The sequence below is a fragment of the Blennius ocellaris genome (assembly GCF_963422515.1).
Source record: "Blennius ocellaris genome assembly, chromosome: 24".
Classification (NCBI taxonomy): domain Eukaryota; kingdom Metazoa; phylum Chordata; class Actinopteri; order Blenniiformes; family Blenniidae; genus Blennius; species Blennius ocellaris.
In genome coordinates this window covers 6,052,115-6,065,038 of record NC_137673.1, presented here as the reverse complement: position 1 = coordinate 6,065,038, position 12,924 = coordinate 6,052,115, and the positions used below count along the sequence as shown (strand labels likewise).

Genomic DNA, 12,924 nt, shown 5'->3' with positions numbered 1-12,924 from the left:
TCAAAGTGCGGATCAATAGTTGGAGGCAACTTTTATACAAACAATTGGGTCTGAGGTGCATCACAAAGGCGAGGGTGTTGGGATGAGCAGCGCCGCCTCCGGAATCTAAGCAAATCAGCAGAGAGGATTTTCTCTTTGATCACGAGAAAGATCCCTTCAAATCTGTGTTTTATTTTGGTTTTTAATTGTTAGTTTTGGAAAGATTTGAAAGTAAGTAAGCGTGTGGTATTTATTCACCATGACTGCACAAAATCACAAAGGCATCATCGTGTTGTTAATATGTGTGATGTTTATATGGCAGAAGTCTTCAGGGAACAAACTGGAAAAGTGTTTTGTAAAGACATGAAAGGTGATGACCTTTAAAAGATGAACCCAGGAGACGTTAGAGGTAATAGAGGAGGACTTCAGGGATCCAGAGCTACAGCTTGCATCATTCATCCTCACAGCTCCGTGATTTGCTTTTATTTTGAAACATTATCATAAAGTATTGCTGTCGGACTGGATCCTGACAATTCTTTCACTTTCAGCACATTTCAGAATGAATTCTTAAAACTTTTATATATCAAAATAAACTAAATATGTCCAGAAAGTAAATTTTTTGGGGTGAAGTATGCACGTTCTATTACCTTCTGAATGTAACGCCACTCGTTTCAGCAGCCTTCACTTCACACTGTGTTTCCTGCCAGTGAAGAAGTCCAACAAAGTTATACAAATAATAGGAAATGGTGAGAGATGGCAGAAAACTCAGTAAAGAAGGCAAATTTAATTTAAAAGAGCGACATCAGCTCCCGTCTGACTCCTATCTCCGTCTTCCAAGTGCATCTTTCAACGTTTGGCTGGAAACCGGCACCGGCTTTCTCTCTCTTTCTCTTTCTCTCTCTCTCCCGCTCTCTCTCGCTCTCTCTCTCCGAGACTTTAAGATGTGCCAGCTCCTGAAAGTATTTCCATTGTGGGCGAGCCTGCATTAGAGATGTTCCCTCCTCTCATTCTAATAAATACTGCTTTGGAGGAACTAGGATTGATGCATATATATATAGGAGAATGTCTACAGATGGCAAAGGATCTCCTGTTTTAGATGGAGAAAAAAACCCAGTGACTCAGGAGGGAGAAAGACTTTTCTCTTCACGCCGGTCGCCGCTGCAACTAATGAGAATCTCATTGTCAGTTAATCCATAAAGTGTCAGAATGCAGCGAAAACTCTCATCACAGATTCTCTGAGCCCGAGGTGATGTCTTCACTCCGCTCGCGTTGTCGGATCCAAAGATATTTTATTTACAGGCTCAGACACTGGGACACTTGGTGGCACGTAAATGAAAACAGTGCAGATGTTTTGTACATTCAGTCCTCGTAATGAGCTGCAAGCAGCGCAGAGACAACGCGTGGAGTCTTTAAACCGATAAACTAGTTTAAAAAGAACTTTCACTGCCACATTGTGGTATAGAAACATATGAAGATGACACACATTTGACTATTTATCGCTCTAAAATTCAAAAATGTATATTGTACTTGGATTTCTGTGAAATAAAATTACATTTTGAAATGTTTAAGTTTAAGCAGCACTTTACTACAATCAAGTATTCTTTGATTTGATCAGTTTACAGTCAACATTGGGATGTTTTCTCTTTCCCAAATCAACACCAAGAGAATAAACGGTCTTTATAATGTTTATGAGGCATGTGTACCTGCTAAGCCTCGGCTCCACATCACATCCGATTAATTCACTATTTGGTCTCTATATCCATAGACAATTCAGAAAAGAAATGCTAAATTGTTCTGTCCAGATTTTCAGAATATACTTCTCTTTACTTAAACTAAATAAAATTCTGAAGTTATTGTCAGTCACGACGAACGATGCTTTTTTTTACTCATGCTGCCTCATTTAATTCAAGTGAAAATGTTAATGAGAAGAACTTTAATTTGAATTTTAATAGCCCATGAAGCTGCTGCCTGGTCATCCAGGAATATTGCTGCTGTGTTTCTAGGTTTGGATGGACTTTGGTGTCCATGAGTGTATTTCCCCAGATGTGTACAGTGTTTGCTCGGACGAGCTGGATATGTGTGTATGAGTTCTTCTTTCTCTGGCCTTTGGCTGCAATATTTGCTCCCCGTCCATCATGTTTGCTCTCTCAGTCCTTCGACATCTCTCCGAACGCCTCTCCTCTTTCTGCTCTGTATTCTCTGCTCCAGTATTGCCGTCTGTCTCCATCCTTCTTGGTTTTTGCTTCTGTTTTCATGTATTCGTCCTCAGTTATTTGCTCTCTCCCTCTCATGCATACAGTCATATGCTCGCACCTTTCTTCCTTATCCGCTTGGGGAAAAAAACGCACCGTCAGCGATGTTCTTTTCATTTTTCGCTCCTTGATGTGTCGTCTCCAGGTAGATGAAAAGCAAAGGCGGGAAACGGAGGAATGATTTAGGAAACACTGATGAGTAGCGTCCTGGTAAATGGAGACAGATGGCCAGAGGGCAGGCCGGGTTGAAAGGTTGAAACGATGATTAGAAGGAGGGATGGATGGAGGGATGAGGAGATGATGGGGATGAAAAGGAGCGCCAGGTCAGAGAGGGCCACTCAACGTTTTTTTTTTGATGAAGTGCAGACTGAAGGATGCAGTGGAGAAAAATGAGGAAAAAGGCTTCTTTTAGTGAAGACATCATTGAAACAGAAGATCAATTACAGTATTAATTTATCCTTGTTTGACGCTCATTTGACTCATATCAAAATAAAACCCCAGTGCAATTTATGTCTATTTTGTCTCCTCGTGAGTATATAGTGAATTTCCATACAGCGTATTTGTAAATCAATAGACTATCATGTTGATTTTCTTTGTAATCCAGTCAGAATGCCTGTTATGTGACGTCCATCGCAAGGTGTTGTGGAGGAACATCACATGTGAGCTTCACCTTATTACGGCCACAATAATTAGGGTTTTACATTATATCACAATTTTATTGTAAAGATATCTAAAACAGTACAGATATGATGGAAAAAAACAAAGCAGTCACATCTGGTGAAATTAGGTGAGAGAGCGTTGTTCCTGCTGACCGACCAAATCTAAAAACTCTACCGTTATGCCATTACTGCGTGTCACATGTTAAAATCCTCGAATATGAAACAGGAAGTTATAAAGATATGATATTGTCTAATTACATGGATGAAATTACCATCGTTTTGTGTTTGCAGGCATTATGAGACAAAGTTTCTCACATGGATCTATTCTTCTTCTTCATATTTTCGCTGGTAATTTAAAAATGACAACAATGAATGCACATATAGCAAAATATTCTATTAAAAAAGATTACTGGAATGGGATTTAATAAGTTTGAACCTCCCACCCCTTTACAATATGTCTGTTTGTTTCATGTATTATGATATAGGAGCGATATTTTATTCCATACTTGAACTATATCAAATTCAATAAGTCATCACTTAATATTTTGTGTTTTTTCTTTGGTTTCTGTGCTTCTGATTTCTGTCCAGTGACTATGAATGAGTCCCTCCTGTCAATCCAATAAAATATTTTAATTAGTTCATCACAGTTTTTGTGATTCAGCTCCAGCCAAGGAGTTTTACCACCGGTCATTCAAACTCTGCAATAAAACTCTACAATATAATAGAATATTTATTGTCAAGGAATTTAAAGTGCCAGCTCGTACAGACGTACAACAACCAAAGGGCATAAAATATAACTAGAATAAGTTAAAAGAAATAAAGAAAGAACACCGGCGGCCCAACATAACCAGCAATTTTCCCTTCCAGTCTTTTTTGTAAATTATAATCCTCTCATCTTATTTTTAAGTATTCATAATATGTTAATAGTTATGATTCTTTAATATTGTCATATCTTCTGTGCAATGTGGAGCTTTGGTGATAACTGAAGTTCTGTCATCATAACGAATAATACTTTACCTTAATTGTAATCAATAACACTTTTCTTCCGCAATCATTTTGAGTTTGCAGAACATGAACTGCCCAGTACACGGAAGCATGATTCATGTTGTTTTGCACTTGTAGCTATCCAGATAACGATTGTGCAGCTCTGCCTGGGATCAGGAGGAGAATAAATCAAGCTGTTTATTTATTACGTTTCATCTTTGCTATTAAGTATGTAGCTAAGGAGGAGATTTAGAGCTGAAATACTCTGTAGTCTCTGTAGATTCTTTCCCCGGTCGAATCTAGTGCTGAAATCTCTCCTTTCAACACTGTAGCTGGTGCTGCACGTTGCCACCGGCCGCTGTTACCCGTAGCAGAGGCTTAATGTTCCAGAGATCCATTAAAAAGCTGCGGGCTGTTTTGGTGGATCAGTGCAGTGAGCGTGCGTCCAGTTCCTGAACCCACCAAACCCCCCCTCATAAATCTCTCGGTGTTCTCAGCCCCTGACAGCACGTTACGTCAGAATAAGCCCCGGCTCTCATCATCAGAATTACAAGAGGCCTGGAGATCAGAGCCACTGGAACATGATGATATCCTGCCGGACATGGAAGAAACATGCGAGACCAAAGTGGCCGGAGAGGAAATAAAAATAAATAAATAAATAAAAATCATCCAGATTTCCATCGACTCCATCGGCTTCCTTTGGAAATACCTGAAACCCGAGCGGCGCTCTTGAAGTTTGACACTTTCCTCAAGGGTCATCCGAGCACATTCTGCAGAAAAGCTGCGTCCTTTCAGCCACAAGCTGCACCAGGTGTCTCCTCGGCGCCTTCACATACAGTCCTGCTCAAAGCAGGACGCCTTTAGAAAACACACACAATGCAACATAAAGACGAACAGAGGCTGCTGCTGCTCCTGCAGATAAACAGTCACATACATACAAACTGCAAAACACTAGTATCTGTCCTCGCCTTGTAATTTTATGCATGAACTCCCTCAAATTTGCATATTTGCAAGAGAAATAATAGCATAACGTTGCCTTGATTGCACGCATAATGCATTTCCTTCTTTTACTCCTCGTTAAGGTTTGCGGTGAAACAGCCTCTTCATTTCTTTGTGCTTCTGAAGCAAACGAGAGAACGTAGGTCAAAAGTGTGTCTTAGAAAAAAGCTTGAACAATGAAGCCAATATCGCTGAGTTTTAAAATACCTATTTATTCTTTAGATATTTCAATTATTTGACGGTGTGTTGGATCAATTTGGGATGCTGTGATCTTAAACAGGCTGGTCCTGCTTCAAAATGATTTTCCACCCGACACGGCGCCCGGGTTGCATAATAATATGTGCAGATGATGTGCTGCTTTAGTGTTGTGAGATTACTTTGTCCAATTAGCAGTGTTATTTCTCATATCTCGCAAAAACAACTTGTACATGTACATTTAGCTATCTCGATAACGCTGAACTTGCGATACATTGCAGGTGATTGTTCTGCTTGAAAACGAGCTGCTCCTGTGAATTCCTCCGTTTTTCAATGAGCTTATTTTCTAAGCTCCCCTGGTTCCTCGGGCTCGTGCCTCAGAGCCCCGAGGACAGACTTAATACCAGCTGTGTGCAACAGAATTCCAGCAAAATCCAGAATATCATGGGATCCCTCTTTAAAATAATCAAGACACACTAAACCTGTGTGAAAGAGCTGCCGTGCAGATGAGAGACACGGGGAGAGCAGGTGGGAGGGCCGGGAGGACGGGGACAGGCCTCTGATTGCAGTTAATTGCTGTTCACATCCAGGGCGGGTCTAATCACTCCAAGGCTCCGTGCACGTGCGCGTGGGCGATGCTAATTCCTCCCCAGCCCCTGGGCCGACTCTCGCCCTGAGCTCGGTGGAGCGACGGCCCGCTCACGCTTTAGCCTTGCTTAGTAATTAGCACATAGATTATATTTCAAAACCTCCGTCGCAGCCTCCAAACCCCGAACCCACACGGAGAGCAGGATGATTGATAACGCTGTATTTGTATGTATTTAACGATTCTTCCGCTCGTTGATTTTATGTGCCTGCACGATATCTTTGTCCGCTTTACAGCGACCGGTCTGTGATACCACTGCCATGATATCACCCATATGATCCCGATATCATACCAGAAGGAGTTGAAGATATTTGCAATTATCAACTTGTCATAGGCTGCTTATTAAATAGGACAATTACCGTATTTCCAGAAACTTCATTATGGAGAATAAAAGTTGTCATTCCCATCCCTCCCACTTCCTCCAGCTCATTGTTTGGAACTGAAGCTGCTCCTCCTGCAACCAAAAGATAAAAATCTCTCAATGGGGTGCTGGTGCTCCGGTACACCCCAAACTACAACCGTCTCAACCAGTCTTTTTTTTTTTTTTTTTCATTGATTCCTCAATTAGATACAAGGATCTTATTCCAAAAACGAAACTAAACAATGTGATTCTCAGGGGAAGTGGTTGCTTCTGTCTGTTGCTTGCTGACTCGTTCGACAGCGTGCAGCAGCAGTGAGACAGAAAAAGCAGAATTGCTGCTAATTAACTTGGTGTGACTTTTCATGTTTGTTTCTTAATACCTTCCTACATGGCAGACAGGGAAGTTTAGCTCGGCTAAATTTTGTCAAAACACCAAATCGTCATAATAGAGAGTTAATTAGTAGTTTCCGCGGGACATCTTAGACAGAAAATGAACATTTTGTTTCTCCAAGTTAGAAGCAGAAAAGCAAACAAAGTTAAAGATTTGAGTGAGTGGATTCAAGAAATGGCAGCTCGTGTGGGTTCAGGAGGCTGTGCCTTGAATAGTGGCAAATAAATTGAGCTTCTACACAATATTAAGCTGCTGCCTGCACAATATATCAGATGTATGAAGGTTGCAGTATAAACATGATCGATATACATGTAACTAAACATCGACTGGATCACAGCCCTTTGCATTCCAGAATTAACGAGTTATTCTATATTTTGGTTCAAGAATGTTGGAGCATGGCTGTTACCTTGAATGGGGATATTTCAGTAAAGTCCATGTTGATCAGTGAAAAGCTGTTTGTTTTATGCTTCTTTATCCATGAGTGAGGAATCAGCTTCACGATGATGTGAATTGATAAAGAGGAAGAACATAAAGCGGGATTGCTGAGTAGTTGACGCCACCAAAATTATCCACTCTACTTTCAGATTGAAGCAAACATTTCTCTGATAAGGAAGTTAAATAACTCTAATGTGTACTCGCTCAAATATATCCCCTCCCTAATGGACCTTGACGCCACCCACACATCTCATCCAGACAGGAAGCCACACTGCCTCCAGTTGTGTTGTCGCTGGCAGTGAGCTCTTTCTTTGCGAAGAGCCGCCCATCTTTCTTCCTGGATGCCGACTCTGAGGTCTCGTCACGCAGTGGGACAGCGATCAAACTTTATAGCAACCGGACTTTATGAGCCGCGAATGGTTGGAGACGTCCTCCATCTGTCGTGCTCCACCAATAGACTTTAAATATGACTAATGAGCTGGAGGAAATTTCAGCGTATAAATGAACAGTAACCTGACAGCTTGGTTTGGTAGAGTTCCTGGAGACTAAATGAAAACATCAATTTTAAAAAAAGTAACGAAAGTAGTACTCTCAATCTTCAGCAACTATATGAAGAACTTTGTTGCCTGCATCTCTGTTAGTATTTAGCATTTAGTGTATCCAGGCTTCCATTAACTCCCTGGAGACTTTAAACCTTCTATTAAGTCAAATCAGATCTTGAAGGCTCATTAGTGTAAAGACTGCGGTTATCGTCTCAGGCCGGCCAGGATCACAGTGGCTCTGGGTAAATGATGGTCAGTTGGCCTGTGTCGTTAGCGAGAAGTAGAAGGGTTGATGCGGTCGGCTCCAGTGAAGTGATTAACCGACCCAGGTTTAATTTTCTTAATTGTGACAAACGGCTGGTTTAGTGATGCTGCTGTCTGATGGCTCTGAACACAGGCTCATGGCAGTTGAGGTGTCGCCTGCCAATCAATACCAGCCTGGTGGTTGTTGTGGTGATTTTACACCAATTGATCTAAACTGATTAGAGCACAATCGCTTATCAGTCCTAATTTTGTCTTAATGAGTGAATCTGCTTTGGATGAACCGTTCCGCTTGTTTATTTGCCCTTAAGCTTGAATTATATTTATTAAAGGGCTTTGCACTTTAATACCACAGTCACTCAAGTACTTTTCAACCTGAGTTTTGAAAAAGAAGGATCGCATTAAGAGGAAGTATTTCTTTTTCCGCTATGGCTGAGTTCTTCCATCGTCGGTGGAGTCCAGGTGTCTGAGTTTGGATCGTCTCGCCCTCGGCGCCGAGCAGCGCGGCCAGTAGATGACGTGCCAGCCTGGAATTGCAAAAGTTAATCCAAGAATTTGCCGGAAGCAGAGAAATTTCAGCGAGGTGCTGAAAACCCAACCACGGCGAGTTACACTGGCGTGAAATGGAACGTGCAGTGGGAGATGTTTGGCCGTCGTTTCAAAGACCTGTTTAGGGAAATGAGTTTGTTCAGTGGGGTTTTTTTTTTTTTTTTTTTTTTTTTTTTTTTTGCACAAAGTCAAACATGAAGGTTAATAAAGTTCATTGTGACTATATTTTGCCAACAAGAACTTTGTCAAAACAAGTTACACAAACAATACGGTAACACTTGCAAGTGCTTTCACACTTGGGTGCAGTTTAATAGGCTGACTCTGATTATGAAGTGTCTATTGTGGATTTGACAGCATTTGAAGGTTTGCAGTTGTGTAATTATACTGTTCACCTTTTTAGCTCCACTTTATGGTCAATTTGGTTTTCCAGGGTGAAACCCTGAAATTATAGTGAGTCATTTCTTTCCTGAAAGCTACAGGGAGCCACTCCCGAGGGCAGCACGATGGCGGCGTGTGGCAGACGCCAAGTGTTGACCAATCTAGGCTACGAACTCTGGAAGTTTCCATGGCAGCCATCAGTGACGGTGATGGAAACCCGACATCAAGTCCAGTATCCTCAGTCAATCAGACCAGAAGTGCTGAGTCATGCTTGTGCCCAACAATTTTGGACGTCACATTTCATCCTGCTGGATTCTTTAATATTGTTATAGTATTCTGTCAAATGTTCCACTGAATTATTCAGTTCACATTTCCCAAAGGCAGAAATGTTCTGCTGTTGTGAACAGAACTGAGCGACGTGAAGCTTTTCTGCAGTCAGCTTGTGTATGAAAGGGAAAAAAACGGGAAAAAAACTTGACTTTATCAAGAATTCCCGGCTTTTTAAGCTACTTTAGAGCTTGACAGTTTTGTGCTACAGATGTCTGGCTTCATAGTTTGATCCAGTCAAACTCTGTAAGAAATTCTGAAGACAGTTCAACTGCGCCCGGCACCTCGTCCCTAAATATTTAATCAAGACTCCCACTCAACAAAAACAAACCCATAAACAACAATACCATCACCCACTGCTGTTGTACTGTTACTTGAGATATGCTCTGATTGACAATAAGCTTTTCTTCTGCTGTTGTATCCATTTGATCCATTCAGGCCTTTTTTTTGAGCCAATTTGTTTTTTATAGTTTCAACATTTATACAGTATTTCTCCCCCCATTTCATTGATTTATGTATATTTATTTGAAGTATTGTGAAATGTTTTGAAGCTGTTTTGGCCATTTTCTTTTTTTCTCTATCCATTTTAAACTTGTTTTTTTATACATCGTTTGCATGTTTTGGCAATTTAGCTGTATTTTAAGCATTTTTCAAAAATGTTTTTACTGTTTTAGCTGTTTCTTGTAGCCCCCTCCACTTTTTATTGTTATTTTGCCAATGTTGCTGCATCTTTTTGAAATTATTTTAAGCTATTTTAGCCATATTAAGGCATTATAGTCGCTTTTAAATGACTTTTTAAATGACTAGTTGAGCTTCTTCCATGTTTATATCAGCCTCTCGGTGGCTTTTATTGGCAGCATCATTCTGATATGACTTTGGTCTTGTTGTTATTGTTCAGCTATCTTTCAGTCCTATTTTTTGTGGTGCATTTGATTTTCTGTTACATTTGCCTCACGCTGCAGGGAATGCAAAGATATTGCAGCAATAGAAAGATTCTCTAGAAAGTCGTCTCTTTTCTTTAAACTGCTCATTGGACCAGTTTTAGATGAAAAGCTTTGCCTGAAAGAAATTGACTTTTTAATGATGCAGTATCTCTGAGAGAGGTGAAGTGGGCCCTGCTATCTAAACAGGTATTTTATACTCTCTTAATTTTCAAATGTCCTTCAGAGTTTAGTGCAAGGAAAAAATATTAGTTTTCCATTGATAGTTTTTGATGACTGTGTGTCAAAGTGTGTTCTAATTGAATTATTAAATCACAGAGGAAGATTGCTGGCCTGTTTCCTCTAATAATAATAATAATAATAATAATAATAATAATAATAATAATAATAATAATAGTAATGATGATTGTGATCATTCCATTTATCGTGTGGAAGCAGAGGAGTCAGTTAGTGTTTTCTAAATGGTCCTGAGACGTGCAATGCGGTGGAATTTATTACAGGGCAGCTTGCTTGACTTGAGGCTGTCACATGAATATCACACAGGTTAATTGTTTGCTCACCGGGGGGCGGGAGGCCAGTGTTTTTGGACTGAAAAACGTTCTTAATAAACAAACAAAACACACAATTAAATTACCCCTAGGATTGTTGTTTTCATTCAGGGCATGGCTTTCAAACTTGAACAAGTAAACAAACACTGGGATTGGATTAGCTCGCAGGTTGTCTGACTCCGGGGGGTCTTTTGAATAGATGATGATCCAGCCTCCCCTGGCTTGTTTGTTTAATCGAACACGGGTGGAGTAAATTACTATAGACTTCCACTTCATCTGTGGTGATTTTAGGCTTTATTTGCAGGAGAAGATCGCACCTACAAACACATAGAAAGGTCTGGTTTGATTTTCAGTGCACTGGTTCCCAACCTTTTTTCCGCGGAAGCTGCCAGCTTCCTACCTCTCGTCATCTCTGATTTTCATGTTAAAGTGAAGCCATATGCAACTGGACGCAGCCTCAAATGTCTTTTGGTCCGATAATAATAAAAGAAAAAGCAAGAAATGCATTTCTGAAGCTGGGAAGTGAAAAGAATTACAAGAAATGTTCCATTACAGTTAATCAAGGTACACTTTTCCAGGGTGTTGTGGACATTCCAAAGCGGTTGTACTGCGTTTTATTTAGTCACAGGCTTGCTTCGCCTTTCATTCCCGAGTGTGGTAGCATGTTCCTCCGCGACACTTTGCTGGGTCTCTGACCCTGAGCTCAGCCCCCATCGACCAACCGTCCACAGGATTCTCGAGGTCCTGGCCTCTCCGGCACCTTCAACCCCTTCAGTCAATGGCATTTCAGATCTGGGAAAACCTACGTGAAGCAAAGGTATCGTTTCTGGATCATGCATGTTTTTTCCTCCAGTCTTTGCCTTAATGAACACTGAGAAAAGACGATAATGGAAGTGTTGGGTATTGTTTTGACTGCCTTTAGCATAATTGTAGACGTGCTTTGAGACGACGTTGCAATTATAGATGAGATACATGAAACTGATAAAGTAAGACGCTGCCTTTATACTTCGATGCGTTTGAATAAGCTTTCGATGATGATGAATATAATTGCGAAATACCAACCTTTTTTTAGATCAAAGAAGAGTGTCGATGATGGCAAGATGCAGCAATAATGTTGACATGGAGGAAGAGGCACAATCTGAGGCATTTGCAAACACTCCTGACATTTGTTATCTTCTTGATTGACACAACTCACACTGACATGATAATGTAAATTGTTCCTTTTCAAAAGATGGTAATTTGTTCCAGTGTTTCCTGAGTGTCATTCAAACCCTGCAAGCTGCTGGTGCTGCCCTTGAGTCTTCAGTCACAGACACTCAGAGAAACCCATCAGCCATTATGTTTTTTCAAGCTACCTGTAGAATCATGGAGTTCTTTTCTTTTTCTGTGATGAGCTCTTCAGAATCAGGGTCAATGTTGCCACGCGACCTTCTGGGTTTTTGAGAGAAGGGAAGGGACCCGAGTGGACAAAGTGAGGCACATCGTGCACACATCAGGGAATAAATAGAGAAAAGCGTTTTCGCTGACTTTTTATCGTGCTGCCAGGAGCAAAGAGCCGGTAATCACAGCACACCAGTGTGCAAATACGTGTCTGAGTATTTTTATTCACCCTAACATGCCTGTCTCCATCTGTGATTTTGTGCTAAGGTTTTGAGCGGCGCTCGTTAGGCTAATGACTCCACCCTCCGCGGCAGCGCTCTCAGCGGGAAACATGCATACATCCGTCGCCTCTGGCAGCGCAACAATACAGATGCCATGGCAACTGTAGCCGGGAAACCATACAGTGGGGCGTGGGGGTCCTTGACAACCTGGGCAGTCCCCCAGAAAAGTCCTGAGGAGCCTGAAGGCAGCTGGAGCGGACGCGTGGCTGCGGTGGTACGCGCCCGGCGGGTGCTCAGCTGAGGGCTTTGTCTCTGCAGGGAGATTCATTCTCCCTTCGTTGAGATGCTGCATCCAACGAATCCTGTCTAAAGATTCCACGACTGAAATTGCAGCGGATTGTTTTGCCTGCGGCGTCTTTTTGTTGAGCTGCCACCTCGGTTTATCCTGAGAACTCGGGGATGGGCAGGAAAACCGGTGACACAGCTTTGCTGGCAACAATGATTGGAAGTCATGTGCGTTTAATTAGCAGACCTAGAACGGTGATGTTTGGCATATTTGTTCAAAAGAGCTGATGATTCCTTCTGCTGCAATAGGAAGGAGGTATTGCCATCCTATTTTCGGCTTTTTTCTCCAGGTTTGATTGGCACTCTTTTGTCATCTCGTCGGGGCTCCTTCCTCTCCAGTGGTTTAATGGCTCCGACTGGAGAATTGGGGCCGTCACTATCGTCTGTCACTTTCATAGTGTGCATCAGTGTCTGTGGAAAAGAGATATCCATCTCCGCAAGTCAGCATTTGTCAAAAAAAAACAAAAAAATACAATCCTTTTTTTTGATGTAAAAGAAAATGTGACAGCAAATCTTGAGTTCTGCAATCAG

At 41.4% G+C, this 12,924-nt stretch overlaps 1 protein-coding gene across 1 annotated transcript in view; it reads left to right on the top strand.

Annotated features, from left to right (window-relative positions):
* LOC308147571 (dystrophin-like) overlaps positions 1–12,924 on the top strand; it is a gene marked incomplete at its 3' end in the record, with an annotated part of 178,415 nt that overhangs the window by 7,245 nt on the left and 158,246 nt on the right. The gene's annotated exons all lie outside the window — the stretch shown is intronic.